Source organism: Pseudopipra pipra, chromosome 2, assembly GCF_036250125.1.
Source record: "Pseudopipra pipra isolate bDixPip1 chromosome 2, bDixPip1.hap1, whole genome shotgun sequence".
Classification (NCBI taxonomy): Eukaryota; Metazoa; Chordata; class Aves; order Passeriformes; family Pipridae; genus Pseudopipra; species Pseudopipra pipra.
In genome coordinates this window covers 3,703,127-3,727,576 of record NC_087550.1, presented here as the reverse complement: position 1 = coordinate 3,727,576, position 24,450 = coordinate 3,703,127, and the positions used below count along the sequence as shown (strand labels likewise).

The 24,450-nt window shown below is 40.2% G+C and overlaps 1 protein-coding gene across 1 annotated transcript in view; it reads right to left on the bottom strand.

Moving 5' to 3' along the window:
* HTR1F (5-hydroxytryptamine receptor 1F) overlaps positions 1 to 24,450 on the bottom strand; it is a 108,274-nt gene that overhangs the window by 50,948 nt on the left and 32,876 nt on the right. Inside the window, exon 2 of the mRNA XM_064643180.1 lies at positions 8,417 to 8,517. The gene's annotated coding sequence lies outside the window, so the exon portion shown is untranslated. The remainder of the gene's footprint in view (positions 1 to 8,416; positions 8,518 to 24,450) is intronic.

Below are 24,450 nucleotides of genomic sequence, written 5' to 3'. Positions count from 1 at the left end.
AGCTAACGCAGCACACCAATTAATTAAGCTACTGGTTACAGCCACTGAGGGACAGGGACATGGTGAGGGGCTGAGCCCATTTATGACATATGTCTGTAGCCTCCAAATCATACAACTGCTTTATCTTTTTGAAACATAAATTGCAAGTGTCAAATGTTGGTGTTTATGTGTCCTAAAAGCAGTGAGGGAGAAAGTAAAGATTAAAGTCCAGAAACAGCAACATATCCACGCTGGCAAGCAAGAGCAGCAAAACTGTCAATTTTCTGTCATTTCTTTTTTGGGTCAGTCAAAACCCATCTTCCTGAGCAGCATCTCAGCATCTGGCCATCAACTTTGTTGCCAAATGGTTGATTTCTTTTATTTTAAATACCTGCCTGAATCCACACCAGGTTTTTCCGGTCTTTCTTGGTTTTATGTAACTGATCAGTGGAGTAACTGCTAATTAATAAACTCTGCAGGCAATGACCAAGATAACTGAGGACATGAAGTTTAAATATGGGTTTAATGTCTCCTCTTGGTCAAACATAACATTTTTGATGTTTTAGGGTTGCCTATTTGTAAGTTATAATAACAAAAATTAAACTCTTTACTGCCTTAACACTAATCATATTTAAGTAGGCAATTTCTGATTTTGGTTTTCTTTTTTTTTTTTTTACCATCCTGCTGCTACTGTTTTAGATACAGTTAAAGGGATAATGGGTGTGTTTGACCAGCTTAGCAGTATACATATTTGTAATTTAAAAACAAATCCTGTTTCAAAGTAAGGGAAATACTATTCTCATAACTGACCTCGGAGACCTGGACATTTGTTTGCCTGGTCAAGTAAATATCAACTCACTGAATGAGTACAGAACTAAATCTAAATTTCCAGCTTGGTGTAGGGGCAGGCAGAGATCTGATGAACACTGTCTGAAAATTTCCATCCCAAAGCCCTGTTTCTATACTGTTCCCTACTCTCTAAGATAACCTTAAACAGCTGCTTGATATTTCAGTCTGCCCTGGATTATTTTTTTTTAAGCGTAGAAAAAGAAGGAAGAAACATTTTGAGGAAATATATGCTAGAAAATTTTCCAGCAGCCATTTTTCCAGAGGCAGACATAAAAAAGTGAAGTTGTCTTGCAAATGTAAAATGTCTGTAAATGTTTTTCTTGACTGAGAAATTCTAGCAGACTTTTATGACCTTGACATTTGACGTGGGATGACCTTGCTGGTGAAGCACGTGGCCTTGAACACCTTTGTGGAAGCTCAATAAATCTGAGTTACCAAAATACAAAATATCTTCATGTGTACGGGCTTTATGGATTTCTGACAACGGAATTCTGCCAAAAATACCAATGTTAGGTTTTGTTTACTCATAGGAAAAGTACAAGGCATTGTGTTTCCATTCCATTTCCAGACCATTGGCAGTCTCTTAAGTGCTCCATCATGTCTGACATGTCAGCAGTGTGATTCCAAAGTATCCTGTTCTGTCAAATAACTCTTTGTTAGCAGATTAATCTTCGCAAGCTACTGCAGGTTAGAGGTATATCAAGAAATCCAGTATTTAGAATAAGTAATATTTTCAATTGTCTGCCTTTCATTTTTCTCTATAGAGATATTGATCTTTCTTTCCAAGGACCTGAAAGACCCCAGGGGAAAAATTTCTAATGATAGGCTCAAATAAAACCCAACACACTCCTTCAGGACAACATTTACATGCAAGCTTTGATTTTTATGGATTATAGCCCTCAGCTGTCATAAGAGACAGGACTTTCAACAGCACAGACCTTTTCAAAAACTCTGCAGCAAGGACTCTCAAAGCATGTAACAGCTATCATGCAGAGGAACCCATGGGGGGATTTGCTATCTACTAAAGTTTACCAGTTTTTCTTGAACAGATCATGCTACCTGTTCCCCTGCACCAGGGACACTGCAAAAGGTATTTACACGTTAATCTACTCTATGAATTTAAGTGGGTTTTTTTTTCCTTTTTCTTCCCTATGTTTCTGGTAAACTACTGAAGTCGTCTTCTGAAGTTCTGGTTCTTCCTGAGGTCGGCCAGAGTTACTAAGTGAGAAACTTTCATGCACCTGTTATCTAAGTTTTTAAAATTGCCTAAATTTTGTAGCTTTGTTTGGTGGAATTCATCTCACTTTCTTTTATGTGTCTGTCTAATCTAAAAGCAATCTGTGTACCCTTTGGCACCTTAGGCACTAATATGGGAAAGGAGTAAAGTGACCACTGGCGTGAGATTGTGCTGATTTATTTAGTCCAGATGCCTCACACCTCACGAGTGGTTGCTTCTCTCCATTACTGCAAAAGGAAACTTGGGAGTGAGCGGTTTACTTCTGGTCAGATGAATCCTACCCTAAATTTGCAGGTTGTAAGTGTTTAATCTATGTCTGAGAAGAGCAAGAGATGTATGACAATTTTCTGCTGGGAAGTTTGTATTAGGTGTTATTATTATTATTAAGACAGTCAGCAGAAATAGATTCCAATAAATTCTAATTGATTCTAATACAGAATTGTCCTGATATTTAGTATCCTAAGAATCCCACATTTGAAAAAGAAATAGATGTCTCTTCCCTGAAGCAGACTGAAGTGCAACAGAAAAAAAAATTATTACTCTATCTTAAGTCCTGAATAAAATCCCAGATTTGAGCATTTATCTCATTTGTCTGCTGAGCCTTTCAATAGAAAATCTGCTGATCTTTGCTGTACCAACCCTATCTGCAATAACATAGCTTAGTTTAATTGAGCTAAACATGTTCAGGTGATGACAGTACCGTGCTCAGAACAGGACACAAACTTACCACACATATTGTAGTTATCATCGTTTTTAGAAACACATTTTAAAATCTGAACGTTTCCCCCCCAATTATCGTTAAGTGTACGTATTTTACTGACATTGCAGTAACCTGCCTTCCCTTACCTGCAGTGTAAATGACCCTATTCATTTGTAGCTAAAATTGTCCTCCCTAGAGTGCACTGGCTTCAGGAGAATTACAACTTGCATGATTTCAGCTGATGGAGCCTGCTGCAGATATATAAACTGAAGAAGTAACATATTTCTGGCAATACATGATAAAAGAAGCACTTGGCAAAGGTCAGCTTTTCAGATGTCTGGTGGAAATCTCATTAAGCACAATCTTCTGATAGGTCCTCTTCTTCTGCCTCAGTGTTTGTACCAATTGTCCTGAATTTCTGATTGAAGTGCAACATCTCTATGACTTTGTTAACTTCAAGTTCGAAGGTCCCAGTACAATTAGCATAACCTCAAAGTCAAATTTAGCAGGTAAGAATTTTGATAAAACTCTTTGAATGAACTCTATTGTATGAAAGTAAAACAATTTTTAAATTATCAGTCTTTCTGAATGTAGCTAAGGCTGGTAAGATTTGAGTGAATGTCAGGCAAATTCCTAAATATTTGAACAGAAAAAGCCCTGCTAAAGCTATTATTCTGTAATAATGGAAGCAAATATTATGCCAAAATGAAACCCTTCTGCAAGCAGGGCCTATCTTAATTTCAGTTTTCCATTTTAAATCCTAACTTTTGCCTACCCTGATGATTACTTGTTAAGTTCCTGTCAAAAGAGTGTAGGTACAGAGATCAGAAATAAAAACAAACCGTCCAAAAGCTGTAATGAACTGTAGTTCAGTGCTGAGGCAAAACTTATGACTACCAGCATTTTTGTTGCCTACAAACTCCTGTTGCATAGTTGAGCCATCTACAAATAGCTAATATTTATGAGGTGATATTTTGTGTGGACACCATGTAATAAGTTTTCAGCTGACAGGCTGATATAAAACGAAAAGATGGACAGCAGCAAAAAAAAAAAAATTTTGTATATTAGATATTACACAGTGAGATGACAAGCTCATGTCTCTGTCCTGGTGAAGGTGCTTCTACAGGGAAACAAAGTTCTTCATGACCTTGAGGTTTCTTCCAGAGCATATTTTGTTCTCCTTACATGAGCAGCCATGTGTGAGCTTGATAGGCTGGCTCTAAAAATCTGCATTATATTCCCCTTTGGGAAAGACCTAAGCTCTCCATTTAAATTTTAGAAGATTCTGTGTATCTACCTGATTTTCTGACCTTGTACTTGTTCAGGATGCTTTATCCCAGATCCCTGCCTTACAGAGCTCACTGCACCCTCTGGGGCAGCACAAAGGTCTCTGGATTGAGGCGACTGCCAGGAGAGTGGGCAGTAAAGAACATGCCAGCTCCAAAAGGCTAAGGGTTGAGTCACACAGAGTACTGCAGGGTTTAAACTCTGTGGCACATGGAGCTGCTGTACAGAAGAACTTGTGTTGTTTGTTGATCAGCATGAGCCTGGACAATGCTCCAACCACAACTCGGTAAACTCCAGTCGGTTGTGCTGTATCGAACCGAGAGGAAAAAAAAAAGCCCTGCAAGACTGAAACCTAGAAATAAAACTGAATATAATTTGGGCAGCTGAATGCCTGATATGTGTCCCAGTGGAGGAATTATCCAGCATGCATTCTTCTGGACCACCCTTGGCCTAAGTCATAGTGAGTATCTCCGAAGATCACGAAGAAGAAAAAGTCTGGAGCACGTTCAAAGGCAAATAGTTGGTAAATATTTACGTGGATTACCAAAGACGAAGCAGCTCACCAGATGTCGAAAGATGCAAGTACTTAAGGCATTGGGGAAAAAAACATGCAAGAATATCTTGTACTTCTGGAATGCTGCTGTGGCAATGTATTTCAAGGACAGAGACTTCACAAGCAAACTGCTGTCCATTGAATCAGCTTCAGTCTTGACCTTATTGAGGTATATGAAATATATGAATAGTCTACCAGTGTGCTGGTAATTTAAGTGATAAATGCTGATAAGAACTTTTCTCCTTCCTGCCTAAGCTTTACTCAAAGTCTTCCATTAAAATATATAATTGAGTACCTAGACAGTTGCATTTTGATTTGCATCTATTGCCAACACAATATATCTTTCAGATAAGCCTTTCATGCATTACTTTCAATAATAATGTTTTAAATTAAAAGACTGCTTCCATCAGCATAATGGAACAAGACAGCCAAGAAAATAGCTGTGTGTCTGAGCACAGAAATTCATTAAAGTAGGAAAAAAAAATCCATGAAACAGCAATGATAATGGGAAAAATACTGAGCCTCAAAGATAACAATACTGAAAGAAGAGCCTGCATTTAGGGCTTACTTCATGGGAGGGGCTGTTTTCTCTTTCTAGAGGTTTGGTGGGTTTTTTTTAATTCTGAGAAATCAAATAAAATTTTGGCAACTCAGTCGCTTTTAAGCTGCCATAGGCACATAGGATTTTACTTGCACAAAACCTGTTGCTGATAGTGATATATGGAATAGTCCATTATGCTGCTTATGTAAGTATTAGTATTAAGGATTTCTGTTCTTCCAATACTAAGAAACATACAATTTAATAATGACAAATATCACTGCTCAAAGAAGGCAATTTAATGTAATCAAGATGATATGCTTTCTAATTGCCCTCCTGGTCTCTATTTAAGATGCAGACTGCAGATGTGTTACCGATATTTATCTTAGAAATAAGTTGTCCTTATAAAGTCGTTTTCTAAAAGAAGTATTTGAAAAGAGGCTGTTCTCCTCATTAAAATGCTTTTACCTTCCCCAGAGTATAAAGTACTTTCATAGTGAGTGCTAATGAGACACATACTCGCCTCTCAGTTGCATTCTCTCTTCCTCCTCTATGTTATTTCTTTTCTTCAGCAAGTCAAGGCAGTGTTAAGTGAGAAAACTCATACCTGTCTGCTTGTTCTCTGCACCCCTGCCTGTCTGCTGAGCTCTGCTGCTGCTTTTGACAGGCTGTGGGAAGTCAGGAACACCGAGAGGGTTTACAGGAGAAGCTGACACCCTGCATACATCCAACCTCAGACGAGTTTTATGAATCTGATAGCTGGCTCCACCGACTATGCAAAGACAAAAGGTTCTGCCTGGGACAGAACAACCCATTGCCGCTGGAGCACAGATGGTATGAAAAGTGCTTTATATGACACAAGGTGCTAGAAAATGTTTGGCTCTCTACAGTGTGCTGTCAAGGCCTGTTTTCTTTAAGCTGCCAGTCTGTCATTGTCTTTTGGAAACTAGCACGCAGCCAGCAAACCCATTTCCATCAGAACCAGAAAAAAGTTTCCTTGTTTATACTTCACTTCTGTTTTCTCCCACCAGGTAATTTCTCTCTATAATGTCACAGGAGGTATTATAGCAGAATTAATGAATAATCAAAATTTCTCTCGTACTAGGTACAAAACAATAAATAGTAAGGGAGGAAGTAGTTTTAAAAACGATAAGAGAAAAGGAAAGAGAAGCTTTCAAACCAAACATTCCCCACAACTGAATCTGCAGAACTTTCCAGATACAGCGTAAAACTCCTCCTTTTCCCTGTTTTGGGTACAGATGTGCTGAGAGGCACTAGCCCCCTACCTGCCCTTGGTTCAGGTGCTGCTAACTTTGATAGCTGAACTCAGTGTGGGCCAGAGCACACGTTTTATGCAGCCTGGCACACAGCTTGTGGGCTAAGACTTGGTTAGAGAGGAAGAGCATCAGCGACCTTGCTGTCTTCTGAAGTCTTGACAGTTCTTCTGCCTTGCCCATGAGAATCCTGTTACAGATATGAAGTGAATCTCTCCTGGTTTATGATGCATCCTTTAGTCCCCTTTTTGAAAACTAAATTAGGCAGCACTGGGATGAGGCCACAGACCAGAAGAGCTCCCATTTAGCTTCTACCTCCAGTATCTGGTTCATTCATTGTCTAGTTTGGCAGTTGGAGGAAGGTAAAGGCCAAGGTAAAATCCAGCATGGCAGTATACATATAAAACAATTTTGGGAACTTTGTCTTTCTGTATGCCTTCTCCATGGCAGCAGGAAGGCGTTGTAAAGGCTCAAACTGCCCAATATTCTGATCTACTTTTCACTAAAATCTTTATGTTTCATTAACATTACCATGATACAATTAGATGACTTCAGTTCAGTCGATTTTACAGTTACCCAGTGACCCTTTTTACTTATTCTATCATTACAAGCACTGTAACCTTGTCTTTGTCCCTCTCATTGTAAGACTTTTAAAGTGCAACGTGCCATGTCTTTCATACACCCAGAGTATGGATGCAATCCTGAGGAGGAGGGCTCTGAACTTGTGTAGATGTAGGTGAGCATGAGGAGTGCTGAACATGGGAAAACATTGGTGTTGAGGATCTTTTCCTTCCTCTAACTAAAAAGTAATGAGATTAAATACCTCAGGAAGACTCTCTGAATGTCAAATGGTGGCGCATGGCTCTACTCCTGTCTCAACATGTACAATTTTCTGGTCTACTTATGAGCAATCGTACCTCATGTGCCTTTGCTCAGGCAACTAATTGACTGCTGAAGATTTTAATTTGTTTCTTGTTACACTATTATTCAGATGTCTCAATATTAAATGACAATTTTATCTCCTGATACTGTTGCAGGAAGTTTTACCCTTCTTTTTGAAAACATTTTTGTATTCAAACCAATTGTAAGTGCTTTCTGAAACGTTATCGTTAAGCTGTTGTACTTGAATGACTATGGGAAACAAGGACTTTGGAATTTCATCTTTGTTGTTAAAAATCTACAATTAGGTGCCATGAAAAAGTCACCTCTTTTTGCAGAACTGCATGTGGCAAACCCAGAAACAAAATCAAGCACACAGTGGCATGAAATGGCTACAGGCCAACACAGAAATTGAGAAAAGTCTCACAAAATATCTGTGATGAGCTAACATCAAAAGAATTTAGGTTCAGCTTGGCACTAAGAAATTTGGTTAAGCGAGGTAATGAGCACTGCTGTGCTTTTGATCTTCAAAATGTCTTACAAAGGTTAAGTCTTTAAAATATATCCGTGAAATGAAGCGTTATATTGGCACCATTGTTCTTTTCCCCCTCAGTTAAAGTAGATGTTGAGTGTTTAAATGTCCATGGCTGTGGAGAAGGTCAGATCTAGTACTGCAGACTAAGCTTCTTCTGCAGTGCCTGAATTTCTCAGACTGGGCTGGACATTCTTCATTTATTCAGTCACCCCTGGTTGGCCACTGCTCTCCTTTTCTTGAACTGATTGTCCTCTCTGACATCTTTTTCCTGGCTAGTCTGGAGCTTTCCACTGCACCACATGCACTCAGATTGCCCAGGTAAGCCTGCAATCACTCTGCAGGTCAACCTTCATCTGGCTGCCTTTCCCTGCCCTATTACTTTGGAGTTTTTGCAGTGCAGACTTTTCTCTCCTTCTGCACTACCCTAAGGAAAGGTCACTCTCACAGAGCTCAGCAAAACCCTCTATTCAACACACTTTGCAGAATCCCTGTGGAAGACCCAGCTGAATGAGTTTGTTCTTTAAAGCAGGTACATTGCAAACACGTGTGTAGAGTCTCCATGTATGAGGGTAGAAAGCAACTCACCATCTCCTGCGTTTAGAAGCACCTTGGAAAAGCTGTGTCTGGGAACTGGACTGGAAGTAGGAATTAAATCACCCTTAGCAACACTGGATACTGCCAAAAACCTGCGAGAAAGCAAAAAAATCATAATATCGACTCTGTAAACGACAAACAATGATGTCTACTTCAGAAGAAGGAAAAAAAATTTTCAGAAGCCCTAAACTAATATTCAGGATCTCTTCAAATAACCGTGAATCATTCTTTAAAGGCTTAGAGGCCAGTGTCAGGAAACCCCCGGGGAGTCCACAGAAGAGCATTGCTGGCGATGTCTGAAACTCCCTGTAATGAGCTAATGAACGACCGGCAAGTACCTTGCAGGATTTGACACTCCAGAAAGTGGAAGGCAAGAAATCGAAAAACCTGCCCTGCTCTTTTCTGAAGATAAATGATCAGTTAGAGGAGAAGGAGGAGGAAGCCTGTGCTGTTTAGCCAAGCCAGCAGTTCCAGGGTATCTCATGCTCTCAGCACCCGAGTGCATCTGTCAGGTGCTAATTGTCAACTCCCACTGACTGCAGTAGGAGCCCAGGGCACTTGGCATTTTGCAGTATTAAGCTGCTGTTATTAAGCTAAAGACAGAAACACACCAGTGTGTGCAGTTTGAACTGCAAGGCATTGTTTCTTGGATTCTCAAAATAATACTTTTTTTTTCCTTTTTTTCCCCTCCAGTTAGCAGTGTCTCAGAGTAAGCAACTGCCTAAAGAAGAAATATAATGCAAAAGGATATGCACTGTGAAGTCTGCGCTGTGAAAAGCAGAAATACATCATTCTACCAAGAGTAGGCCGATTTAATTTTAAATACAAAATCTTTAAATGGCTAATGTGCTTAAAATGTAGAAAATCAGATAACAAAAGCAGTTCTTGTTTCAAAGCGGAAGAGCAGTCACTGAGAAAAATGAATAAGAAGAAGACAAAGTGACAAATAAGGAACTAGCACTGATTTTCTGGGGGGGGGGGGGAAGGATTAAAAACTAATAATTTTTCACACATTGTCAAATAATATGGTAATTTATCCAGAATATAATTATACTACTATTTGGCTGTGACCTGCTATCAGATGAGTTCTTACAGCTTGAAGTGCTCTGGGCAGGTTTTGAGGATGGTTATAGACCTGTTTTTTGTACCACTTGGCATTGTGGCCACAATCTCTGGAGGTGTTCAAGAAACAGCTGGGCATGGCCCTTGGTACTGTGGTTTAGTTGACAAGGTGGTGTTTGGTCAAAGATTGGACTCGATGATCTTGGAGGTCTTTTCCAACCTTTATGATTCTATGGGCTAGGCTGGGATAGCAAGTGTTTGGTTTCTTGAGGTTGTCAGTGCAACTTTGGGAAGCCCAGGTTTCTGTTGCTAAAGGAAGGGCAAGAGCCTTCCTGCCAGGGAGGCACCCTGCAAATCATGAGTTATAAATCAGTGCTGTATGTGTTGGAAAAAACTGAAAAAGTAGAAGCTCTCAGTACTTTTGTACCCATGCCTCTGCTAGACATAAGACTTATATTTTTCAGAAGTTAGTCTCCTGCTCAGTACAGAGCATTAACCTTCAAAATGTAACTTATTGGCAGTGATAACAGAGTTTAAAAAGTAAAATGAGTGTCTGTGCTCCCTCTTTCCCTGCTCTCCTTTGTAATTCAGATTTCTCTCTCTCTAGGCAAGGTCAGGAAGGACAGAAGGTAGAGGGGCCATCGTGACCTACTATGGGAATATGCAGCACTCAAGACATAATGATGTACTTTGCTATGTCTTGTTAAGCATCCAACACATGACTAACTGATCAAGGTAGAGGCAGAGTAGCCCTTTTCTCTGGTTTTCCTTGGAAATTGTTAGTGTAACCATTGTCTCCATTCCTTTATCTCAACACGCTCCATCAGATGTGGCAAAATCATGTTCTGTGTGAGAATGCAGGAGTGCACAGGAGCTGGGATAATTTCAGGGTGATCTTAAAATATTCAAAAAGATTTCCATCTTAAAGGGGTGAGAGGAGGGTAAGCTGGCTTGAGACACTGCATGTTATGTCTCATTCCCAGATAAGAAATTATAGGTATCAGAATGTCTAGGTAGCACCTACACACCTCAGAGATTTTGTTTGGCCTCTCTAGACAAACAAGAAGTCTCTGTCTCTTTGCAAACTTGAGGTTCTTTTGGTACATGCCTTACCCCTACAGTCTATCCTTTGCCCATCCTCCTTGCCCTCCAGCTTCTGCACCTTTGCATTTTCATCTTCATCTCAAACGTGCTCGCAAGCTCCTGGCTCTTTGCACTCAGGCCATTCCTAGTTGCATTCCCTTTTTCTCTCCTGGTCCTCTAATGCAAAAAGGAATATTCCTGAAATGTATGTGTTTATCTAGTCAAGAATTTCATTGTTGGCACTGCCACCCAATGACTTCACTTTTGTCTGAATGGGGAATGAGTGTCCTCTGAAGGGGATCTGGAGGCCGCCCGGGTTCTTAGATCACCATTTGCTTCTTGTTATCTAGCTTGGAGTGCTGCCAGGCATTCCTGTGCAGACAGATCTGCAAGCTGCCTACAAGCTCTTGAGAAGACCTTGTCTGCATGGGAAGGGAGGATGGATGTGGGAGTCTTTGTTGATGAAACAGCAGCGTGGATGTAGCTGTTGTACCTCATAATTTGTAATTATCATTTCATTATCATTACCTTATCATTTTTTGTTTAACTAAAATGTATGTATGCCGGACCTAGGGGTTCAGCAGAGGAACTGAACAGACATCTCCAAGGTGAATCCTACACAGCTGGAAAGTAAGGTTCCTATGGAATTATGCTTTCTTTAAACTTTCCAAGAAGACTCAAAAAATATTAGTAACGCTCAATGAGTGACTGAGATTGGTTTTAGAACAGTGATTCCTATAAACTGAGGACAGAGAGCAAGACATTACGAAACCACAGAAGTAAGGACTTTTTGAACTATTGATAAGCTAGTTACAATAAGAATAATTTTTGTTATGACAGAACATCCCCACGAAAAGGGAAAAATTAGAAAACTGCCCCAAATCCTATGGACTCACTGTTTTGTTTAATAAACATAAGCCAAGCTTTTAACAGATTAGCAGTGTTTTGTACATATGAGAACTTAATATTTCTAAATATAAACAAACTTCTTTTTACCCAACATAAAATCATTTCCCATCTGCTCAAAGTCCTAGTAATCTCATTTTATGCATGGCAGCAACGTCCTTTAGGAAGGTAGTCCAGCCAGAAGTAATTCTGGACCTGCCTTCATCTCTGTAGCACATTTATTGCTTCCATCACTTCTCAAGCCTCAGGGTACTCCTGCTTCAAGCTTCAATATTTATTACGTCAGGTTGAAGTCTGCCAGTAACCAAAAAAGCAGAACTACCAGTTGCAGCCCTCCTTTCCTAGCAAAGACACTGATATTATGAGAGCTTTGGCCTTCTGAAACACGGTGGGAAAAGCCTTATGAGATGCATGGAGTACAAAGGCAAGCTTTTTTTTGTGGTTAAAAGTAGCATCTGCAATAATTCCAAGACTGAAAGTGACTTTCTTACCATGAGGAGGATGCTAAATAAGACTTTTTAAAATGGTATCTTGCACTAAGGTAATTATGGGAGACAAGCAGCTTTGCATGAATCTAACAGCTGTTCTAAAAGCTCAGCTGGCAGCATCATTTGCTGTCAGGCAGAAGACCTGTGTTCAGAATCACACACAAATGTTTGTCTCCTCAAAAGCCAGCAGGAAGTGTAGGTGGCATAAAGAAAACGACAGCCCTACTGCAAAGGCAAACAGAAATCTCTCTGTGATCTTGAGCTGAGTTTGTGTTTCCTGTGTAAAAGCTGCAAGGAGTTAGAAGCAGATAATACTCCCTTGAGTTGTCTTCACGTCCACAGCTGGATGAGAACTCTCTTTTTCTTTAAATTTACAGTGGCTGCATTGGATATTCTGGAAAATGGTGGATCAGTACAGTCCTATAAATCCCAAACACATACGTGGTATAGCTTTTCAGAAATAACTTACAAAACACCCTTCCATAGGAGGAAAAGTCCACAATAATGATAGCACACTGACAGTGCAGTAAAGAGGAATTCATTATTCTGACTGCAGGGGTTGACAACGACCAGAGGGCAAATGCATAAAATAAGAAGGAAGAGCCTATGCTCAAATGACAAAAACTCCCTGCCACAAATGAAAAAAGAAAAAGAAATATGCTCAAGATGTACTTACTCTGTGTAGGAATGATGATGATAACATTTATCTGAGCATAATAAATATTTCTGAGCTTGAAGCTGAGGATGAAGTGTTATACAATATAATTTGTGTATAAATAAATTATTCCTTTCCAGTGATCATTGCCATGAAATGAAAAGAACTCTTTGCCATCTCATGGTGAAGAGGCTGGCAGCAAAGGGTTAAATATGTAGGATGGTTGGTTTTGTGAGCAATTCTTGCACACAATTTTTAAGCTACTGTTCAATTCTAGAAACAAATCTGATTGTTATAATTATTTCTTTTATTACCTAAAGAGGATAATATCTACTCACAAGTGCATCTACTTCAGTATGAAATTTTGCAGGCATAAATTGCACCCTCAAATAAGATCTTAATCCCACAAAGGAACAGCATTAAGCTGTTTTTCTGGAGTTATTTAGTTCTAAACAAACTTCGTACGCAGTCTGTCTGTTTTTTATTTTTAGTTCTTCCTTCTTTGTTATTGAATGCTTTTGTAAGAAGGAAGGATTTTTGTTCTGTATTTTCCTTCCCCTGACATTTCCCATATGAAGTTACAATCCTCTCATAGCTTGTATGAAGAGGATTAGTACATGTCATCACCAATTGTAGATGAGGGTTTAAAGCTGGGATGGGCAGGAGGAGCAGAAGGATGAGACTGCCCAGACTGTCTTGATTCAGACTGTGTGGATGCTTTGTGCCAACCTCTGCTGCTCCAGGAAGTTAAGTCTGCCTTCCACACCTGTCCTCATCCTATGGCAAGGGAAAATTATTTGTTATTGAAGAGGATGAAAGACTGATTTCTCTGCTGCACATTGTTCCTAAAGATCCATTTCTACACAAAGGTAGTTGGATCATAAAAGCACAAGGGAAGGTGCAGTTGGCAAGAGAAATCACTTCTGAACTCCATAAAAAATGTCAGATTACACTTGTGGGATTGTTTCTTCCTTCTCAACAATTTTTTGTTGTTGTTTCTATTAGTCTGTAAACTTGTGTCATTGTATCCTCATATACACCATAAAAGTGCTTCCATTGAGGTTGGAAGTAGTAATGGTAATGAATATAAGCCCTAACCATCTGTGAAGATTACCGTTATTTAATGTCAACAACGAGAATCAATTTAACTAGTAAGGGTAAGGAATTACATAAATTAAGTATCAATGCAACAAAATTATGTCAGCATGCATTTCCCTCTCTTCTGCTTCAGGATGAATCAATTATGAAACATAGATCAAAGTAATGGGTACAATATTTATAACAATGTAAGCTTCCAGTCGTTGATTAACCATGACTGAGAGAACTTTCTCTCATGAAGGTGAATGTTTTATCATAAAGGACATGAAAATTCCCAGGTAAGGCCATGAACTACTTGGAAGGACACTTTACACCAGCCCTAGCATTCTTTGATGGGTTGAAGTCCAAGGAGATAAGATTTGCAATAGGCAAGGCCAAGCAGTCAGAGTTGCTTTACACTTTTCTGTATGGATTGCTCCTCAGTGAATTGCATAAGTAGAAGAAGGGATTAAACATAAATGCCTCTGCTTTAAAAACCTATTCTTTTCTTTCAAAGCCTACCATCTTCAGGCCCTGCAACAAGATCAAAAGTGACCTGAAAGTTCCAAAAAAAGGTAAAGCTGAGCCAGAGTGATCTTAATTATCTTCAGACATCTAATGGAAACCACAGAGTATTGTCACAATTTTCAGGACTTGTTTGTCAGACCTTGACAGATCAGGAAACTGAAAGGGATGATTTCTTGATTAGGATTGAGAAAAAAGCTTGAACTTCATTTTCAAGGAAAAAGAATGTTTTTTAATTAATAAAGATAAGGAAATACATAGTAGAACTGCCTCCTTGTTTACCAACAAAGCTGTAACCAGAATTCCAGATCTTTGTCTGTCTCTCCCATGTCAGATTTTGAGTTTTTGTTTCAGGGATGAAAATATTTTTTTCAAAGTCATTCGAAAAACAATCTGTTACTTAGTTAAAGAAAATAATCAAATGCCTCAGTCTTCTCCGAATTTAAGGAAAATAGAATTTTTAGTTGTGTTAATAGACTTGTTGCTGTAACATGCTGATTCTTGGTCATCTAAGTTTGTGATGAACACCAGTGTTTCTCTAAGAAAGCTCTGTTACTAAAACAGCTTGGGTTTTTTGTCATTTAATCACTCAATCAGAGCATTTCTAGTGAGGAAAAGCAGGGATTAACAGGTAAAGGAAAGGGGCCTGGGATTAAAAAACTTAGATATCATTTCTTGACTGGCATAACAGGTAGACTAAATGTGTTGTCTCTCTCACAAAACAATGTCTTACCCATCTCTCTAGAGCAGGCAGAATTTTAGTCCTATAAAATACTCTTTTACCAAAGCTATCATACAGCTCAAACTTTCCTGAAATGGTCTCTCTCCTTTAATGTATAGATACTGGTGATGCAGAGTTTAATACAGATAAAGTTCTTGGAATAAGAAAGGAAATCTTGCCATAAACTTTTATCAATGGCTTGGCAATTGATTGGCAACTTTTCTGTTAGTTCATCTTTACCCTCGGAGTTTGGAGTTCTGGACATCACGTTTGCCCACAGAAACCTGTTGAGATTATTTAACTCCTTTCTCCCTGATGCAGGTGCTGCTGCTGAAAGAATTTTTTGGGAAGAATTCTTGTGTGGAATGTAGAAATGGTGATGGATATTGCTGGTGCCTGCTAAAGATACTGATTATATTTTTCTTCCAGGGAAGGCCTGGTGAATAGAACTCCACAGGATGTTTTTTTGGAGGTGTTTAATGGCGATGTGCAGTCAAAGAAGTGCTCTCTGTTCTGCTAAATTACATTTTATTTAGGGACTCCAATGATGAAGCCATACCCAAAAGCTGCATCAGTTTAGGAAAATTTGCCAGAAGCCTGGTTGATCTTACATAGCAAGCATATAATTTTTATATGCACTGATAAATCAGTTCTAACTTTCTACACAAAGGGTATTTTTTTATTGATGTGTTTCAGGACATGGTGGGGTGGTTTGCTATTAAATGAGGAAAAAGTAGCTTTTATGAAGAAATCAATTTTTAATGCTAAAGAAATCAGGGAATTTTGAAAATACTATGCATGGGTTATTTTTGCTTTGTACCTGAAAGTTGCACAAAAGTAATTGCATTTCTCTTTAAAAGACAGTGGAGGGACAAATAGCCAGCTTTCTTTTACACTGAGGATAGAAAAATTATCAAATGGAAGGGCTACAGATTTAGGTAAAGATGTCTAGATTTTGTCTGAAGTAAAATGTTTTCAGGGACAAGCTTTCCAAAGTCTTTCACCAAATCATGCACTAAACCATATCTTTCTATCCATTAAAAGTGCCCGTGCTCCACAGCATGGTTTAGTTTAAAAATGATGTGTTGGAGCTCAAAAAACACACCGTTCACTTTCTAGTGCCAAATGTAGAAAATGCCCTTCTCTTCCTTGTCCTTTTCCAGCTCAGGGTGGCCAGCTTAGTGTTCTGCCTGCTTTTGATTAAAGATGAGGTACAAATCTGATCCAGCATAGTAATTACCATATTCCAGTGTAAGTCACACACCATTGCTGCTATTATTTATCCTCAGACAAAAACATTCGCCTCCCCCACCTCCAACCACAGGCTGTAAATTCTTGATGGCTAGACTTTTGCTGTGAGTAAAACCATGTTATTTCTCATTTGCTCCAGTTGCTGAGGTAGCTGCACTATCTGAAACGCTGATGCACTGTACATTCTCTGTGGAAAGCTTTGAATTTTTCCAGTGCTCCCTCTCGCTATGGATCAGAAACATGAGATAAATTTTTAATGTTAAGAATGGTCTCTTGCACTTTATATAGTTTCTCTCTGCTTAAATAAAAGCACATGTAAGTCAGGTCTGTCTCTCTACAGAAATTTTCTTTTTTCCTATCTTAGGGTTGGTGGCGGTATCTGCGCACACTTGAGCCTCTCTTGGCAAGTTCCAACAAAAAATGGACGGTAGACTGAGAAGTCTATAAAATATCTTTTCTGAAGATTATCCCCACTGCGAAGGAGGCTGCACTTACTTCCTTTTATACAAAAGCAGAGGCTAATAAAGAATGGAAGTCTACACAAAAGCAAAAACCCCAAACCAGCCCCAAGCCCCTCAAATTTTTCTCCTAGAACTGTTTAATGTAGGAGAAAGTTGACTGCACAGAGCTGCTCCATCGCGAACTGGTGAGTCACCACCTTCAATCTGCACTTTTTTGGTTCAGGCTGACGTATCTGCAGCTGAGCTTTTTAGGCTTGCCAGTTCTCTGGAGAAGATGTATATTACAGAAAAGTTGGGAGTTTTAAGATAGATCTCATCGATTTACCACGTATAACACATCTGAGAAACCGAACATCCAACAACAAGGAAAGGGAAGAGAGAGGGGGAGATACTGATCTGACTGCAAGACCTGCAGAAGTGCTTTCAGCTTGTTAGAAACTTTTAGGACCTAAAATTTTTTAGTATTTAAGTACCTGCCTTGAATAAGCTATAACTAGTGACAATGGGTTAAAGTCCTTTTTTAAAGTGAGTAAATCTGTTGGTTTCTTAATGGAAGAATCCACACAATCCGTCAAAAAGTGGTAGATCTTCTTCAAAGTAGACAGATACAACAGTAATGACATGACATTTCTTGCCACATCTTACTAATGAATAAGAGGTAGTAGAATCATAGAATGGCTTGGAATGGACCTTAAAGATGACCTTGCCATGGGCAAGGAGAGAGTAAGTAAGGAGAGGTCAAAGAAGGACAAGAGACTCAAATGACACACGCAGTGGAGAGGATGAAGGTAGGCTAACTACCTAACTGTAACTACACCTAATTGAAACAGGGTTTTTCACTCCTTTCCAGCACACAGAAAACCAATTTTTCATTGGCATCAGCATCCTTTTACATTGCAAATGACAGGAATGCATGGGTAGAAGGAAAATCAGTCTTCAAAATCTGAACATTTCAAAATGGAAAAATGCAATTGGTTTTAAGCACACAGTTTGTGCAGAAAATTAGGTAATCAATTTTATACTTAAGTGTCCATAGAACATTTTTTTGGGGGAGAACAAGAATATTTTCTTTTATATTTTTGTAAGAATTCTATTGTGCTCGCTCCACCATAAACTTTCCACTATTGTTTATAGACAGTTCAAGAATTTGAAGCCAAGACTTGATGCTGCAAAACTTCAGATAAAAGCTGTGAGGTAAGAGGGCAATGTGCAGAACATCTCAGAGGTTCCTATTCAGATTCCCACAGAGAAAAAGCATCTTTAAGAAAACTGGTTGTATAATGAAAAGGCAGATAAGTGTTTCATTTCATTATTTTCCTTGGGCTCATATCCTCCCCCTTGGCTTCTGAAGACACAACTGCTTTTTTGTCAATCATGAGTAACACTTCCCTTTCTCAAAAATCTTTCTCCTGCCTCTTAAAATAGTTTCCAATGTTGGAGTGTGGTAAAACTTCAGCTATAAGTATGAGATCTAACCAAATGTCTCATTACCCTGACTGGAGAGTTAGGGAAGAACTGCAAGCCTGGCTAGTCAGGAGGAAAACAGAAGTCTTACAATATCAAACCTCCTAAGCAAGGAAATTTAAACAGGAATGATCTTAGGGTTTTAAAACAGACCCTGTTGTTTGAAGCCTCTCTCAGCCAACGTGGCACCTGTCAAGGCCTGAACACCTTGTTGTGTTTACAAAGATGTGAGACCTGATAGTTGCTGTTGTTGTGCACCACCTCATGTGAGGAGGAGGAGGTCTGACACTGGCCCCAGGGTGATTCATGTGGAGGCTGTGACTGCTCCGAGACTGCTCCGAGACTGCTCCTAGCAACTGTCATCTCCATCTCCCACAGCACCTGATCTGCTTGTGGGGACTGTAAAAAAAAAAATGCACTCGTGGCTTGTCTTACTTTCCTGGGAAAGAGTAATGTGAGCCAAGATTCTCTCCTATCCTGCTGGGCTTGTTCTTCCCGAGCTGCTTTGCCAGGGCAAGAGACACAGCAAAGAGGGCACAGCAATTCAGGGTTGGACGGGGGAGGGAAGTTCTGCTGGGCCTCAGTTGAACCATAACCTTCAGATTATGGAGGATTCTGCAGAAGAGGAGTTTGGATGAGGAATGCTGGAGACAAGGCAAATGGCTCATAACTAGCCATGGACTGCTGTGATGTCGCCGAGGATGTGGTTAATGCTGGTATTGGGTTTATGATTTGCACTCAAAGAGCCCGAGGAATTAGATTTATTCCTAAATAGCACAGGATCCACATGGCTAGCTGAAGGCTACTGCCAGAACCATAGAATAGCTGGGTTTGAAGGGACCTCTGAGATCATCAAGTCCAACCTTTGATCCAACACCGCTGTTGTTACCAGACCATGACACTGATGCCACACCAGTCTCTTTTTAAAAATCTGCAGGGACGGAGAATCCACCACTTCCCTGGGCAGCCCATTCCAATGCCTGATTACCCTCTCTGTAAAGAATTTCTTCCTAATATCCAACCTAAACCTCTCCTGGCACAGCTTAAGACCATGCCCTCTTGTCTTGCTGAGAGTTGCCTGGGAGAAGAGACCAACCCCCACCTGGCTACAACCTCCTGTCAGGGAGTTGTAGAGAGTGATGAGGTCTCCCCTGAGCCTCCTCTTCTCCAGGCTGAACAGCCCCAGCTCCCTCAGCCTCTCCTCACAGAACTTGTGCTCCAGTCCCTTCCCCAGCCTTGTTGCTCTTCTCTGGACCTGCTCCAGCCCCTCCATGTCCTTCCTGAACTGAGGGGCCCAGAACTGGACACAGCACTCCAGGGGTGGCCTCACCAGTGCTGAGTACAGGGGAAGAATCACTTCCTTGGACCTGTTGGCCACACTGTTCCTGATCCAGGCCAGTATGCCAGAGAGGAATTCTGCAGTGTGAAAGGTCTCTGAAGTGACCAGTGCCTTGTACAGTACTGGAGACAGTAACAGCTCAGACAGAATGTGCTCGAGGTGTGTTACCAGTGGACACAAATTTGAAATCTTTGCACCCAAGGATGATGGTCTAGTCTGGCCAAGGTATGGGAGGGAGAGTGAGAGGGAAGGATAGTGGTGGAACAGGGAGGAAGGAGGGGTGGGGAGAGCCACATTTACTGCTCTGGCTGTTGCACGGGAAATAGCAGGAAGGACAGTGACTCCCTAGACATCATGACTCTGCACTGCTGGGGCAGCCAAATAGAATTTACAGGGCTCCAGTGCTGGTAGACTTGGAAGCTGAGCCTATGACTTGTAATGCCAACTTAGTGAATGCCTAGAGATCATGCTGATCTGAAGACTAAGATTTATTGCTGGTTGGTGCAGGACCTTTAGGACTTCTGACAAAACCTATTAGCATATGGGTGCTTTTGCAGGAGGAAGATGTCACTGCACTCTGGTGTAGGCTGTGTTTCAGGCAAAGATTCCAGTTAAGGATCTTGGCAGCAGGATTTCAATAATTATTTTTGCCTCCGAACGTGTTTGCTTGGCAAAGGAAACACACCTTGGCAAAGGAAAGGGTCGATGGTAAAGTAGAACAGGTGGCTCCAGATGTGCAAGAAAGATTGGGAGGAGGGTAGGCGCAAGCAGGGGTGAATGCTGGATGCAGAATGGTGGATGCTGGTGAATGCAGTAGGAGCAGAGTTTCAAGGGAGGCTGCTAGGAGTGAGGAAAACAAACATGAGTGAAAGAAGGAAAGGTGAGGGAGAAACCATTGGAGACAAAAGCCAAAGGCAATTTCCCCGGGCTTCTCTCTTCATCCCTGTCCCCCTTCATGTTTTCTGGGTACACCCTGACTTAGTTCATGTCCTCTCAAAAACTGAGCACACTACAAGCTACAGCTTTCTCTTATGTTTACAGTAAACAATCTGATGCATGATTTAGTGGCCTGGCTACCTTTAGCATCCTGAGATCAGAGCAGCCTCTTTGTCTCTTTTTCTCCTGCAATTTTTAGCAGAAGACACAGATGACTTTTTTTTTTTTTCTTTTTTTTTTTCTTTTTAGGGGTCTATTGTTCTGAGTATTTTCAGTAAATAGTTTTATATTTTGTGTCTTCAAATTTCTCGATATTTGTCCTCGTCATTCACAAGAACAGGAATAGTGTGTTAAAGAAGTATCCAGCTACTGCAGCTCATGAAGAAAATGTGCAATGGGCTATTATATATCTGTATCTGTGCATATATTTGTATATAAGTGAAGGACTGAAACACCAAGAGCAACCAGCTCTCAATAAAAGCAAAACTGCTTCTTGGTTGAATAAAAGGAGAAGTAAAATACTGACTGTGAGGGTGACATAATATTGTCACCTGAAAACTAATTAAAGAAAGAAGAGAATTTAAATAACATTTGGATGCAACAGCAGGAAACACAAGGAACAGGTGGTTAACAAGACTTCTTTTGACTGTTTAACCTCTTCATTAATGCCAAAAATACAAACTCTGTCAAACTCTGGCTTTGCCTAGTTTCAGTAGTTGTACTTTTGGCTATTTCGTGACTCAGAGTATTTCTTCTGCTGTTTGTTAGTCTCTAGGGATCTGTGTCTCTGCTGCTAAATGCTTTTGATCTCCACTGTTTGTGGCATTTCCCTTTAGGAAGCAATAGGATTACATGGCTGTGAATAAGGCCCAGTGTTTGTTACTCTGCTCTGCAGGTTCACTACAGCATCTGCTGGAGTGATCTCCTTACAAAACTGGATGAAATTTGTTGCCTAAGACCTAGAAACCAGGGAAGGCTTTTCTTTGTGATCACTGTAAAATACAAAAGAATAAATAAGTGTTTTTCAGTGTATTGGTATAGCCTGGAGGGATATCTCTTAATAGAATAGGTCTCTCACTGCTGACATCCTGCTGAGTGACTGGGACTACATTAATACTGAAGTGGCTTCACACCTTCAAAGAAGTTCCTTGTTTAAATGACCTTCTAGCAAAGAGCTCTTTCTCTCTAGCATTTTATATTGTTTCACACTATTTCTTGAATTTAGCAAGTGAAAATAGTCTAAAGTGATACCTGCTTAAACAGTCACCTTTTAATGATATAAGTGTTTACTTCTCTTCTGATTTTAAAAAGTTTCTTCCTGAATTGCTTTGGTTTGCTGTTTGAAGCGATGGCATTATTATAAGAGTAGCTCTGTAAAAGTATGCTTTCTTTAGGATGGGGTTTCAACAACTTTAGGCAGCAGACAGAATCAATACCTGATGTCAGATTCTGCCTACATGAACTCCCACTCCCATTATCCTCCTACACCCATTTGGACCTCTACATGGCAGGGACGTGCACCTCTAACTTCTCAGGCTTGTTTTCACAGAATTTATTCCATTAGCTGCTGCTTCTTTTTGTTATTATTTTCCCCTTTCCTCTTCCTTATTGCTTTCCACACAGCATGCAGTCCAACCTGCTGGCTGATGTTCTTCTTCCAAATTAGTGGTTCTGACACTAGAATCTCCTCCAAATAAACTGATTCATCTTCTCACCCCCGTTCCAGTAGATGCATATATGAGAACTGTCTTTTTCCTGTACCTTGTCTCCCCTTCCTGACCTGCAATCCACAGAAGAGGACATGGAATGCATCAGCATCCTCTGTCACCTCTGGCTTTGAGGGGTTTGTCTGGCTGGGCTCAGGGCTGTGACATTTGTTGTCAGCTTTTTGTTACTTACTGGATGTTATCTCCAGGGCTGGTAGTGGATCGATTTCCCCTAACAAAGACTTTGCCTAATCTCCTCCCCTGTTGTTATCACAGATTATGATCTGTAGATTTTCCAGTTTCATTTTCCAATTCCCTCTTTTTCTTTCTTTCTTTTTCTTTTTTTCCCCTTTCTCCCTCCTCCCCCTTTTTTTTTTTTTCCACCAAGAACACACTTGCAGTGTACAGGGACCATCCTGATCTCCAGGACATGACTACTGAAAGGGGAAAGAATATATATATATACATACACACTTATATGTATACTTAGTTCACAACTTCCTTCAGATTCCCCATCATTTTTTGATCTTCAAGTTAAAAGAAATCAGCAACACTTGGAAACAGGAGATCCACTGCGTGACATGGTCCAAATCTGGCATATCTGAAAACAGTGTTTTGGGTTCCATTGCTAAACTCCTGGGAAGTAGGAAAAGAACCAGGCTGAGTGTATCTGCAGTTAATCTGTGTACATGTGTAGATCCTGAGAGCTTCCTACCTAGCAGAGTAGTTTTGAGTGCTTAGATGTGAATCAACCCATTAAGCAGACAGATGCTTTATAGACCTCATGTTACACCATTTCTCACCCTAGAGAGTTGCTTCCTATACGATACTTCATCTTTTATGATCTTAATTAATACTGATTGGTATATGATTGCCTCTAAATACACTATTCTACAGGGAAAACTAATCTCTGATGTTACAGTGAGTGGTATTTAGGAGAAATCATAATGTACTACAGCTCTACATAAATGATTAAATAGATCATCTTTTTTGATTTGTGTGTATCTCTCTATATTGTCTTCCTTGATAGCTTATATTGTAACTCCCACACCTGGAACTTCCACCCCGTGTTTTAAACCATATCAAAAGTAATGTGTGGCTAGAGGAGATCACAGTTTTGAAAACTGTAATGAAAACCGATTATTAAATAAGAAATATATATTTTTATTTTTTTTTTCCCCCCAGTTTGCTTTCAATCAGCATACTGTTCCTGCTTTCATATAGAATTCACTCCTGTATTTATATTGGCTGGGTGATTTCATTTTTGGTCCATTCCTATTTTGAGAAGGAATCTTCCTGCACACATCCCAAAGATTCCCTTTCTCTTTCAGCAAATATTGTGATTGTAGTAAATTAAAAGCAGGGACCTCAGTAAACAAAACCAGAGGACGAATTAATCTTTATAGCTGGCTATGACACCGAACTTAAAATTCACATGTTATTTTTGTCAGCAGCATGTCCAAACTGCCAAGGCCGTTCCTGAACACCACAGCTGTGATATCTACAATAGCTGAACTACAGGAAAGCTGAAGTTAGGTCATACTGCCTTGTCACTGCACATGAATAGCACGAACGATAATAGTTCGCGTTACTGCCTACTCATTTTGCCGCATATTTTGTTCAGTAAAAACAATTCTAATTATTCACAGCATGATAAAATAGCGTGTTGAATGCCACCCCTCCTGCTCTACATGCTTAGCTTGGGAAAAGAGCGTGATGGTGTAGATCAGCCCCAGCTGAATCAAACTGGGCCCCGTGGGCGAGTGCAGAGAAAGGTCCTAGAATGGGCTGTGAGGGCGGGTCAAGGGACTGGCTGGGCCTGGTGGTTTTTGGAGGTCAGCAGGGGAAGTTTTTAAAACGAAGCAGGGGAGAGGCTAAGGCCAGCAAGCAGCTTTCAATGGAGAGGAAGGAACCGTCTGGGCCCTCTGTGCAGTAAGTACTTGAGTTCATTCTCATAAGTAGGGAGAGGCTGGCTCAGGAGCTTATTGTTGGCCAGAGCCTGAGTTGGTCAAGGGGGAGGTGTTAAAGCCAGATACTGAGCTGGAAGGGTATTAGGAAGTTGATGTGGGCATTTTACTGTGTTTTAGCAACCTAATGCTCGGAGTAAGTTTTATAGGGCTCGCTGCCAATTATTTCAGAGCTTGAAAAATGCTCCTGCCTGAGGTAAATACTATCAACTTCAAAAGAGCTCAACTGCTCTTTTGGAGCACTTACATAAACATACGTTCCAAATCTGCAGTGATTTGTTTTACAGGATTAAATTTCTTTTAAATGCTATTAACAGCTTGGAAGACTCATGCCAGCCTCCTGCATGCACAGGCTGTTTGACCACAGGTGTCTGGTTTAGAAGG